Below are 13488 nucleotides of genomic sequence, written 5' to 3'. Positions count from 1 at the left end.
ACACACACACACACACACACACACACACACATACAAACACATACAAACACACACATACACACACACACACATATCCATATACATTCACACAAGAATTCTCCCGTATTACTAATGTACTCTCTTTCTACCTGTCTGTCTTTCTCCCTTTATCTTTCTCTCTCTTTCATTCTCTCTCTCTCTCTCACACACACAAACAAACAAACAAACACACACACGCACAAACACATGCACACACATATACACACAACGTTTATATTCTCTCTCTCTCTCTCTCTCTCTCTCTCTCTCTCTCTCTCTATTTCTCATACCCACCACACACAAAAACTCGCATACAGAATAACGTACACATGCATTCTTTCTTCTTATTTCGCTCCCACAATTTTTAACACTTTCTTCTCCTTTGTCTCGCCCTTTCAAATACAGATACATATTATATCCTTTTTACATTATACCTGGGCTGTCCAGAACTTAACAAGAAAATGACTGTAAAATGAAACTTTTTGTCATGATTGAGATACAACATGCACCGTCAATTAGCTGAACATTCATTTTATGTTTTTAAAGTAGTCCCCACGAACAGTCAACAATTATTCCCACAGCTACATGAGTAAATTAAGTATAACATCCCAAGCAACCGACGCCAATCTGTACAGCCTTTTTCCATAATGTTTGTGTCATTTTCGTCTCGAATAGATATCGCTGCTAATTTGTCCTAACAGGTGGCAGTCTGACGAGGCAATACCGGAACTGTGATCTAAAAAGCTTTTGGTTTTTTTTTCCTATAATGTCACACTACCATAAATTACCACGGTAAATCTGCGGTTCCCAAACTAGCCCCTGTTCTTTTATAGAATATAAACGCAGTCCAGTAAAGCTCTAATGTAGGAAAACCGTGACAGACAGATATAGCAGACACTTTTCTGATAATGATAATTGCAAATTTCCGACAGCGTGACAGTCCAGCGTTTGGAAAAATGGAAATAATGGCTCTGTTTATAGGTCGGAGTGCCATTGGACCATTGCTGTTCTCACACAAAGGTTACACTGCCAGGGCTAACCTGAGCTGAAAGGGATACAACATCCTAGCGGAATGATGGGCAAACTGGATGTTTATAAAAAAAAATTTCCCACGCTGTAGGTAATCAATTTCAGGTCTTCTGCTTACGTCAGTAAAGTGCCTAAACCGTAACACAACAAACGCTGTTGCGAAACTAGTGTCATAGTCCATTCCAATATGGATGACATTTGTTCTTTACTTTACTTTACTTTTATCCGCCGCCTTTACCCTTTTGGGTGTCGAGGGAAGAAAGGGGCGTCTCTATGCCACCAGCCGGAGAGCTTGGGTCAGTTGTCTCGCCTAGTCTTATTTACTGCTTTTCTAAGACATCGCATGTCACATGTTGTAATTCTTTGCTCCAATGTCTTGTCCGTGGTCCATGTTTGGCATTGATGGGTGAGTGTTAGAATGAATATGGTGTTGATCATTTTGAGTTTTGTTGTCATGGGGATGTTAGGATGTTTCAGTAGTTGAGTAAGCTGATAACTAACATTATTGTCATTTTGTACTCGTGTTTCAATTTCTCTGTTCAGTCGCCCATCCTTTGTGAATATACTTCCGAGGTAATTAAATTCTTGGACATGTCTGAGACTGTTGTTGTTGGTGTGCATCCTGAGTGGTCCTGGATTTCTGCTTGTTTAAATTGTCTCTCTTTTGTTGCTGTTGATCTTCATGTCGTAGTTATTACCTTCTTCGTTTAGTCTGGTGGTGTGATATTAGAGACTGTTTATCTTTGTGTGCCAGGCTTTGGTCGTCAGCGAAGTGTAATTCATTTAGGGGGTCTGGTTCTGTGTTGGCCTCTTTTATAATTCTATATTGCTCTCTATATATATACATGATATATGTATATATATATATATATATATATATATATTATATATTATTTTTGGTAATTGTTTTACGGCGCTCTAGGTCACGAGAGCCCCCCCCCCCCCCCCCCCGGAAAAATAAAAAAGGAAAAAAATAAATAAAAATAAATATGTGTGTGTGTGTGTGTGTGTGTGTGTGTGTGTGTGTGTGTGTGTGTGTGTGTGTGTGTGAGTGTGTGTGTGTGTGTGTGTGTATACCACCGGGCCACGTCTCGAGTGTAAAAGGATATGTAATTGGACATTTGTTCGATTCCTACAAAAGGACATTCTTGAACCTGGGCCTTTTAGGGAATTGTTAAGGCTGTCTCTGAGAACTCGTATATAATTTATTTTTGAGCAATTTTCAAAATCTGCATTCTGCATAATAATATATCATCTCTTCTTTTTCTCTTTTTTTTTTGTAAGTGTTTACGGCGCTCGCAACTGCATAAGGTCATATGAGCGCGCAGGACACACCAAACATTTTCAATTGGTAGGAAATTCTGAGTTTTGCCTGGGTGGCGGCCGAAGACTACTCTTATCGATTTTGGACCACCAAGGGATCTTCAACGTGCTCAACTTGCACACTGGACCTCCGAGATTTTTCACCCTTGTCCGAGAAGAGACTAGGTGTAGATCTTTCCTACCAGAAGATCAGGGGTGTGGCTGAAAGACAGCAGTAAGAAGGAGCCAAGGAGTAGCAGTTGAAAGGCTGCAGAAAGAGTCAGGAGCCCAGTGGAGGGAGCAAAAGAGGTGAGGGGGTGGGGGAAGAAAGTATAGACGAAATCAAACGACAGAATATTGCAGGAGAAAAGGAAAGAGGGGGAAAGAAGACAATTTTAGAGAAGAAAATGGTTTCGTCGCTACCGGAATTCGAACCCGGGACCTTTGAATGAGTAGCAAACACACTAACCTCTAGGCCACGAGAGCCCCATCTCATCTCTGGACCATGGTACCTTTTGATAGATTTAAAATTTTTTTTATTACAACATAAACAAAACAAAAAAACCAACAACAACCAAAAAACATCGAGAAATGAGAAGTCAAGAATTCGCACAGTACTCTCACACAATAATGACCCTTTGGTTGGGTCTGGAGACTTTTAATCTCATGATGAAGAGGAAACAAGTGTACAGCAATGCGAGAAAAAGACAACATGTACGTGACAATCAGTCATTTGCTGATTAGCAGATATTTTTCCCCTCTTTTTAAACTCTTACAACAGCTTTATATATAATATATACGGCGGTTATGTTCCACAACTCTCTTGGCTTGAAACAGCCACCGCAGTTTGAGTTGGGCTTTTCAAAGGGCCACTTTACATGTAGAGTTCATTTATCGACAAACTGACAGTTTAACCGACGGACGCTACATCTGGATCATCGTTAAACTGACAGTCAAATTGCGTTCCCCGCATGAATTTTATTAATTTTGGGTCGCTGATCACGAAAATCTCATTCTTTTTTAAATTTGGCCTATATTTTGGATAATTGTGGAACGCATTTTCAACTCCGCCTTAGACAACATCAAAGAAGCAGCTCCCTCGCCGTCATGCCTTCAGTTCGCCGGCCGGCAAATACCGCAAGATATCTGGTGGCTGGACTGAGAACCCTTCGATATCAAAGGGATTGCTCGTTTCCACGGTCAGTTCTACCGGGGAGTTGACAGGATCCCCACTATTCTTTCGATATCCTCCAGTTTGTCGATGAATGAACTGTACGTGTAAATGGGGCTAAAGAGTCTTACGTATTTCCGTACTAGAACGCTCTTTCCATACAACAGTACAGAGTTAAGGCATACAACACCGAATAAAATTCTTAATCATATTGTGTTACTTTCGTTGGGAAAAACTTGTGCACAGGAGACAAAATATTTACTTAGTCGTCCACAAACCGTACTTAGACCAACAATTAGCAAAGTGCGAACTCCCATAAATCAAATCTGCAACTCACATTTACTGATTGTAAACGGCTAAATTTTTTAGCTCTCCTCAGAAGGGTTTGCTTTTTTCGGAAAAGGGAATTACCTCAGAGATCATGTATTTTAAATAGCCTTCCTGAATTTTAAAAAATTATGTGTAACAGATACTAAACATTAACACTTTTTGTATCTTGCAAAACATTTGGGATATAATGATTAAGGAGGGGATCTTAGTTAATGTATTTGCTGAATTCATGTGTTTCCATTTAGGAGTCTTTCTAAAGGACGGTCAATCTCATGAACCAGGGGACAACATTGTTTCAATAACGTTCAGTAAAGATTCACAAGGATCCTGTACCAGATGTACTGCAAAAGAGACTCTATTCAGACACGTATAATGCGTGAGGTTCTGTGTAGCTCTACATTTCCCAGAGCAAAAGCACATTCTTAAAGATTTTCTAGTATTCAGAGCTGTTTTTGGCGCTGGTTGATATTTTTTTAAGGCTTTCATAAACGCAGTTTTTATACACTGGAATAAAAATTTGCATGTAAAACTTGCTTCTCTGTTCTAGTGTAACAGTTCAAAGGCATGTATGATTCTTCTTAACTACAGTGTAAATGTCTATGTTGGCGGCTCGTTTAGTTAGAATCGATTCCCGTTGTTTTTTTCTGTAGTAACGCTGCTATAAACCCTCTGCAAAAGTCAAGAAAAAAACAATGAAAGTAGTGGAAGGACCTCCGAATTTAACACGTATCCCTCAGAGGACCAAGCAAACAGGGTGGACAACCTTACGAACTTCCCGAAACATCCTCAGCTCATAATGCCAAGCTGAGGATTTGAACCAGGGTCACCTGCTCAGTAATCCAACATGATATTAAGGTGCACCACAGCAGTAGTCAACAGCCAGAAAAGTTGATTTTGGTATCCAAAACCGATTTTTCGATTTTGGACTAATTTAGTAGAGCAACATCTGCTTTATCGATTGGAAATATTTTCAAGTGTCTAAACCATTTATAAAGTGCTCACATAAATATGCCATGTTTTTTAACATTGTGTTGAAATAGACCAGTATGAATTCGTTGTTTTTTTTCTGTTTTCCCAACACTATGATTTTCTTAGGGGGGTGGGTCACCTATGCAGGGCTATTTCTGAAATTGCGTGTCACAGCTCAATCCCACACTTTGCATGACTGTTTCTAGATGATATGTTTGCAACGTACTAAAAGATTATTGTGATATTGTAATAAGTTTTCTGTCAGTGTAAAAATGATTGACAGTACCACTCTGATCTGTGACCAATGTTTTGTCCTTGTATCGTATTTGACACTAAAAGGTAGTTACAAGAAAAGTATGAAACTTAGGAAAGTAAATCTTTAACACGTTGTAGGTTGTGTGTACAAAAACACAGTGTGAAAACATCAAGGATGTATCAATTCAATCTTTTTTAGAATTCCTGCATACAATTTGCGCGAATAATGGTCTGTCGAACCCTTTGCATCGAAAAAATTAGGACATTGGCAGTGAAATCATATAGGGATAGTGTGTTTCTGTTTCTTGACCCATATTAGTTATTGGGAATCCCAGTATACTTAATTTAGAGCCCAAACAAAAATGTTCACCTCAGATGTACCTAGTGCATCTGAACAATAAACACAATCAGTTATGGTTATTAGGCAGTAACTACCAAGTTACTCGGACAACCGAGATGATCTTACTGTCCTATCCTCCGTGTCTTTTCTCCAGAACAAGAACATTTTCTTGAAGGCTCGCCTGTATTCCAAGTTTTTGGCTGCGTAGATGAAGAAATTCACTGCGGAGTTGATCACGGCTAGCGTAGTACACACAGAGATAGGCGTGAAGCCGACATTCACAGTGTAGGATAGAACCACAGCGAGCACCAACGGAGTCCAGCACAGGAAGAACACGCCGCAGATCAGCATGAGGAATTTCACCACTTGCATCTTCTGAGGGACACTACTAGCGCCACCTGGTGTTTTTGGAGGGTGCATGTTATGTCCAGTGTCAAATCGATTTGCTCTCGTGCTTGAGCTCATGCTTGGTCTTGGAGCTCGCTCACTCACAACTGTATCTTGGCAGGGCTGCCAGGCAAAGTGACTCCTATCAAAAGCTACTGCTTCTCTCCAAGCTGCGTAATCTGGGCGCTGCTGCAGTGTCTCCATGGTTTTGTCCTTATCCATGATCTGTACATGTCCAGACTGTATAGCTGAAGCTGTGTTCTGAACTACTGTTGGATTTGTAATAACCAGAGAAGTAGTTGGAATACTATTTGAGATTGCGGTCTCAATCGTTCCCCTCTCAAGTAAACTGTGAGATGGAAAATTCTCAGACTTTTCTCCATCTTTATTGAGCTCTCGGTTACTTTGTTCGATTTTTTCAAGTCGATATTTCTCGATTGAATGCGTATGAGGGTATTTACAAATAGAACTGGATACCGATCTGTTTGGGCAAACATAATACTCTTCAGCCCCAGACACAGAACCACCGCATCTTGTACATTTATTTGCAAGACCATCCTTTTCATGATCATGTCCAATTGAGGGATTGACATTATTACTGGAACCAGCTAGGGCCATGCGCAATTTGTTCATGGAACATCCTATTCCTCTTCCATGACAATGATCTGGCTGCGAGAGACTTCCGTGAAGTATGTTAGTTTCACAGCTGCCTTTGAGACGGGAACTTGTATCTGTTGTTGTAGAAGTCTCTAAAATTCCTCCGCTCTCTAGTGTAGTGAACTTCAGGCTGTCATGTTCTTCAACAGAAAAAGGCACGCCTTTTGAGACCGTATTGACGTCACCATGAACTAATCCTTCAAAATGTCCTTGACCCATGGCATATGCTGTCTTGATGTATTCTTGACCTGCATCGAGCAAGGCACATTTCGGCTCATACTCTTTTGCAAAACATGATTGGCAATGAGTTTTACTCATGTGCACTTTGAACTCGTTTTGATTTTCTTTATGATTTGTTGCTTCCTTTCCATTAGATTGAACATCCCCTTGAAAATTGTTGCACTCTTCCAACGTGCCCTGTTCTTGTTGTTCGGATGTAGTGCATGGATTTACTTCAAGCCCTTGCTGCAGCCTCTTTTCTGTTGTGCTCCAAATGCCACATCTTCTGTCTGGAAGAGGGCTATTTCTCTTCTCTACTTCTGCACTCACCTCCATTTCTCTCGTGTTTTCACCCCTCAAGCTACTTGCAAAAGCATTTCGCGCTGGCTGAGCCCTGCAAATTGCTGCACGGTGTCGGAGAAACACTTTCGTAATCTGAGCATAGCAGATTATGATAGTAATGGAGCACAATAGAAAAGTGAACGGATGAACGTAAAGCATGTAGATTGGATTTACCACACGGGTGGGGATACAGCGGGTCATTCCCTGAAAGGGCAGACTCGTGTACAAAGGAATGGTGCCATAGACAAAGGCCATAAACCAGGTAGTCAGAATGATGTAGACTGTCCTCCTCAGAGTCATCACGCTGCAAGAAAAAAATAAAGTAAAAAACTACAGGATAAAAATATTGCTTTAGGTGTATTAATGAAACATGAGATGTCCAGTTCGGGAAATCATGTGCGTAGTTAGCTTCTGTGTTTTTAAAAAAAGACGTATTCTAAAAATATCACTTAATTTAATAAACATAAAAAGCCATTTGTCATTCTAAAAGCCTCTGAAAGGAGGTGTGTTTTGTTACCAGAAATCGAAATAGAATATACAGTTTTGCATTACGTTGCACACGCGTGAATGGGTTTACACGGGCGGTTGCATGCTCTACAAACTAGGCTTTTCAAAAAGTAAGAAATTTGTGCAGAACACAGCCCGAAGCTTGTGACAGATTTCGTGTTTGGGGTAGCCACACTTTGTTGCAGTTGCTCCTAAATCGGAAATACAATTCAGAAAGAATATCAAAGCACCAATAAAAAACACTTTGTACTTCTACAGTTTCTCCGTCCCTCCTTCACTACTCTCTGAGACAGCTTCGTCTATTCGTGTGGGGGAGGGGGATCGGGTCGGTCTCTCTCTCTCTCTCTCTCTCTGTGTGTGTGTGTGTGTGTGTGTGTGTGTGTGTGTGTTTGTGTATGTGTCTATGTTTCACTGTCTCCATCTCTGTCTATCTCTCTATCTATATCTCTAGCTCTTTCTCTGTCTATCTATCTGTCTGTCTGACTGTCTGTCTGTCTGTCTGTCTTTCTCTCTCTCATTCTACTTCTATCTATCGCTCTTTTTCTCTTTCTCTTTCACTCTCTCTTTCAATATGTTCTGTTTACCTCTACGTTTATCCCTCTAGACGTTTCCTTCTCCAGCAGTAAAAAAATGTTTGATTGTTTGTCTACTTCTCTTTTCTTCTCCCCATGTGGCCTCCTCCTCCTCCTCCTCCTCCTCCTCCTCTTATTTCTCACTCTCCTACTTTACAGTTAATGTTTTACAGGTCACTCTGCATCTGAAGTCCCTTCCCTTTTAAAGCCCAATGAATTACGTGGAGGGGGGGGGGGCGCCCCTCCATTCCCTTCTCTGCGCTCCTCTTCGAATATTCCCTTCCTAGATTTTTTTCCAAATTATGCTGTGCTTATTAACGTTTTCAACACATTTTTCTTTATGATTTTCCAAAATCGATTCTCCCACTTTTGATTTCACAATAATTTGCTAAAGAGGCAAGCATTTACAATCTCATTTGTGATTCTGCTTAGGGAAGTACCTGAAAGCGAGCTCAGAAAGGGGTTAAGACTTTCATTCCAGTTGAAAACAGTATATTGACCCATACGGCATAGTGTTTCACTTGTTCACGAAGGGAGGGGAATCAATGTATATAGACCATTAACTCCAGCAAAACTTAATGTATAGTATTTAGAGCGTCTTTCACTATATTTGTTCCATTAACAACGGTGTCATTTCCCTATGTTTTTACTTAGCCATAGCTATACCCACAACGGCAAAGTGCCTGCCTGTCTTTTCTTTTCTTTTCTTTGTTTCCCCCCTTTCTGGCCATGCAATAAACAGACTTGGCTATCAGCACAAAGTACAAGAGCTCCATATGTAACCCAAATCTATTCAGAAAATTTGCCCTCGACCAGCATTAAGAAAGAAATCCCCCCCCCCCCCAATTGAATCCGAACTCAAACTAGGAGCTTTCACCGATAGATAATGGGTAGTCAATTACGAAGAAGCGGTTATCCTGCTTTGAGAGAGTCGAAAAAAACCCATCAAGTGGAATCAAATCTTGATGAAACAACTCACTGAGGAGAAAATCCAACTTGATTATAAGCGTGGTATTACAATTTATAGTGATGATTCAGTTCTTAGTAAATTGTGAAAAGATAATCATGGCCTTCAGTTTATTGATTAGATTCGTTATGATAGCATGCATACAATTACAAAAAGTCATTAACGTGAGTGTCTTCGCACAGATCAGTTAAAACCAGTGTAAACAAAGTGAAACACAGATACGATACCTCCCCCCCCCCCCCAATTTGATTTGAACTTTGACCGTCCCGATTTGAGGAACTTCATACCCCAGTACAATCTTGATCATGCTTTCGTGGGTGATTTCTTTTGAAAGATCGATTGTGTTCTGTGCATTGAAATCTTGACATACCGGTGTTTGTGGTGTAGCATTTAGGCGCCCGAGTTCGATTTCCCAATGAGAACAATTTTTAAAAGTGAAACTTTGTCCCCGTCTTTGTGTTGGAACGTTGTATCCCATCCCTCACAGGTAAGCTAGCCCTGACAGACAAGGCCAGTCCCGCCCCTCCCGCTTCATTAGTTTTAGTTTTAGTAGAGGTTTTACGGCACTCGCAACTGCATAAGGTCATATGAGCGCCAGAAGATTAGAGGTGTTACAAGAGAGTAACAAACATATAAAAGAAGAAGGGGAAATAAGGACGATAGATGTTTGATAGGAAATAAGGAGCAAACCACACCAGAGCACCCGCCAACCACCCTCCCGCTTCATTAGTAATCCAAATTGCGTCGATGGGGTGTAAAAACACCTCTATTAAAATGTTTTAAAAGTACAACATCCGTAGCTCACCTTTCGTAGATCAAACAGAACCGAATGTTAATGAAGCGATCCACAGAGACAAGAGTCAGGGAGAACACCGAGGCGGCGACACTGGTGTACAGAAGACTCAGGTAGCCCAGGCAGATGTACTTCGTCGTGGCGAAGAAACCATTGGTTCCCTAAAATAAATACAGCCATTCAGAAGAAGTTTCAGTGTTATACACGTTAACGAATTACATACGTAGTTCTTTCGGCTCAGTGCCTAATTTTGAGAGATTTGACGTCAAAGATTTTGAGTTTCACATCAGGTCAAGTGCTTTCGAATGCAATTCGTTGAATGTCTTGATAACGACTCCGAACATTCTTACGATTTTGATAGAGCAATAGATCATAATGTGGTATCTGACCCCATGGTCTTAGTAACTCAAAATAGCCAAAAATGCCAGGCATCATCATCATCATCATCATCATCATCATCATCATCATCATCATCATCATCATCATCATCATCATCATCATCATCATCATCATCATCATCATCGTTGTGTACTGCAGAAAATAAACAGAGATTGAGACTTGGTTTTAAAAAAATGTTATAATACGTTCAACGTTTCGCCCAACTCTGGGCTTCATCAAGAACATCAAAAAAAATATTATATCTAATGACTACTCTAGCTATAGAAACTAAAGTGCGCTCATCTATCTCACAATGCTAAAAGGTGCGTACGGCGTCACTTTTCACCCGATTCTATTACACTACAGCTGGATCGCCCGACTCGATCGCCTGAAACTGAAAACATAATATGCGATTTTTGAAAAATTAAAAACACATAACTGTGTAAATACATAGGTAGAGATAAACTTCTTGTATGGAATAAAATTAATGACAGCTAACACATTCATTCTCAGTTCTGTGTCGGAAATATGCGCAGACACTTATGAATGTAAAGAAATCTGAACACTGTGAGATTGCAAATTTTTAAGGATCCTAGAGACGAAAATGTCTTGTGCTGGAAGTATTTTTATAACCCAATTACAAGACGCCATCCGTGTTATTCAGTTAACTTACAAAATCTAGACTTAGCGTTTTAAGAAAAGTGAGGAGGTTCTGGATTGCAACAGACCTTAACCTTGACCATCAATGATTTATTTATAGAGACTCCAGCCATGCATGTCCAGGTGCTGTTTTAGCATGGATTGTAACAGATGCTGTTCGTGTATTACGTTGTAGATGTATTCTGGCATTAAAATCGATTTGTACTTTTTCATAGAGAGGCTTCAGGGTAATTTCTATAAACTTTCGAGAAAATATGCGAATATTCACGATTATATTAGACACAAAGAGTTGTATTTCGAGGTATTACTTCATGGCCAATTGTGTGCCAGATGGATAAAGTTACAAAATCACAGCTTTCTACAATATGCGCAGATACCATCTTTTCTGAGAATCTGCATCAATGTTATGTCGTTCATGTTCCAAACGTTCGACAATTTTTGTTGTGCTGTTGCTTTTTTTATACGGATTTTTTTTTCATTCACACTTGTCCGAAAAAAATTACAATTTGTGAAGCAGCGTGGTGGAATCAGGCTCTCGTCAAAATAATCAAAGTGAAGAAACTTGCATTTTTCCGCAGGTTTGTGGATTTTTATCAAATTTTTGTTTTTTGGCTCAACACCTTTCATGCCCATTAAAAAACTCATTTCTGTGTGGATTTTTCTGAAAATCGTTGATTAAAGACACAAAAGATGTAAATTTTCAGTTACTACGAACCCTTAAGCTTAGGAAATAACGAATCTTTGGCGGCCAATTTCTCACTAATGTTACCTCTGAAAACAGGTAACCCCTACCTCCTTCATTCTCAAATATCTCAACCTGTATTTAAGATAAACGGATATTCTTTTCATTTAAATAAAGACAATTGAACAAGCTTTAAAATGATACCAATAGCTCTAAGTGCCCAAAAATTGACGAGAGCCTGATTCCTCCACGCCGCCTCACATTTAGTTTAGTGTTGCCGACTTCAGGGCGTCTAGTGGAACAACCAGACAAGTTGCAACGTCCGTTCTTTTTTTTTTTTTTGGTCTCAAGAGCAGAAATGCGTTCTTTGTGTGCATTAAATGATAAATACCATAAATACAAGGACACACCTAAAACTGTATGTTGAAAAGTACGGAAAAATTAAGTCAACCCAGACAGAGCGGCGACAGGGAGCTGACCCCCGTGACCCCGACGTGATAATAAGGCGCTCGGCGGGGAACCCCCTCGCCCCTACACCCCCCCCCCCCCCCACCCCCGCTGCAACTAACATTCCACTGCCGGTTCGCCGTGTGCTTGCGATAAACACAAATCGGAAAAAGCCAGAGAAATAGAAATACGATTTGAACATCAACAAATTTTAATAACAGTTGATACTCATAAAACTAAAGAACGAACATATCTGAACAAACTAGATATCTACATCTACAAGGCTGCCACTGACCTGTATGTAGGAAAACATCCTGACGAGAACCACCAAGCCCAGAATTATGTCAGAGACAGCGAGACTGGCCACATAAAAATTAGGCTGTGTCTGAGAAGAAAACAAAATGACAAAGTATGATTGCAATGTTGTAATTTGCAATGTTTTCCTCTCCCATCGATTCAAAGTAAGAGTATAAAATCTAAAAAAGAAGTACAGGCTTACTGAGGATAAGTAGTCGGAGGCACCATCTCAGTGACCGACGGAGATACTCGATGGGAAAAAAATGTTCCCATTCAAGAATCGAACACTAGTTTTCTTCTTGCAGCAGTGAAGAGCCTAAATATTATACAACAAACATTAGTATTTTGCTCGACGAGCCACATAATATATATCCATTGGTTGGGAGGGATAAAGCACCCAATCAGAAATATCGAGATAATCGTAGACATTTCTCCCCACTCGTAAATCGAGAATCGAACTCGGTATACCCATATCTAGTTAGGTTTTAGTAGGGGTTTTATGGAGCTCGCAACTGCATAAGGTCATATGAGCGTCAAGTGATGGATGTCAACAGAGAAATCCAATCAGGGAATCAGGCTTAATCTGCTCACCTCTCTAGCCTCAACAGCACAAAGTCTGCTTCGACTATCAAGGCACCCTGGAAATAGCAGGTCACAAGAGAGTGACAAACACACAAAAGAAGTAGAGAAAAAATGACGATAGTAAGGATGAGGAAAGAAAAAGCAGCAGTTCTCTGTTGCAGTTCCGGCACAGCTATGAGCATGACATTGATGAATCAGCCCATTTACAATTACAATTCTACTGTGCAAACAGAACATGGTAATGTCCCCGCTTTGGGAATGGCCTAAAGACATTTCAGCCAGTAGCACCGCCCGGGGGGGGGGGGGGGGAGGCTACCCATGTCTGATGTGTAGCGGTTAGGAACCTCACTGTTGCACGCAAGAAACCAGAGCTTGATTCTGGATTCACGAGTGGGGAGAAATTTCCACCGATTATGTCGATATTGCTGATGGGGTGCTGTATCCCTCTCAGCCTAAGTTGGCCCCGAAAAGCAGGGTCGGAGGCTGCTTCCTAAATGATCTATTTGTGTTGATAAAGGCGTAAAAAGACCAATATTATTTTTTTAACAGTCTCGGATAGATCTTGAAATAGGAAGCCTCTACCT

This window comes from Aplysia californica, unplaced genomic scaffold (assembly GCF_000002075.1).
Source record: "Aplysia californica isolate F4 #8 unplaced genomic scaffold, AplCal3.0 scaffold00265, whole genome shotgun sequence".
Lineage (NCBI taxonomy): Eukaryota > Metazoa > Mollusca > Gastropoda > Aplysiida > Aplysiidae > Aplysia > Aplysia californica.
The sequence above is the reverse complement of the archived record's forward strand: the minus strand, read 5'-3'. Positions refer to the sequence as shown.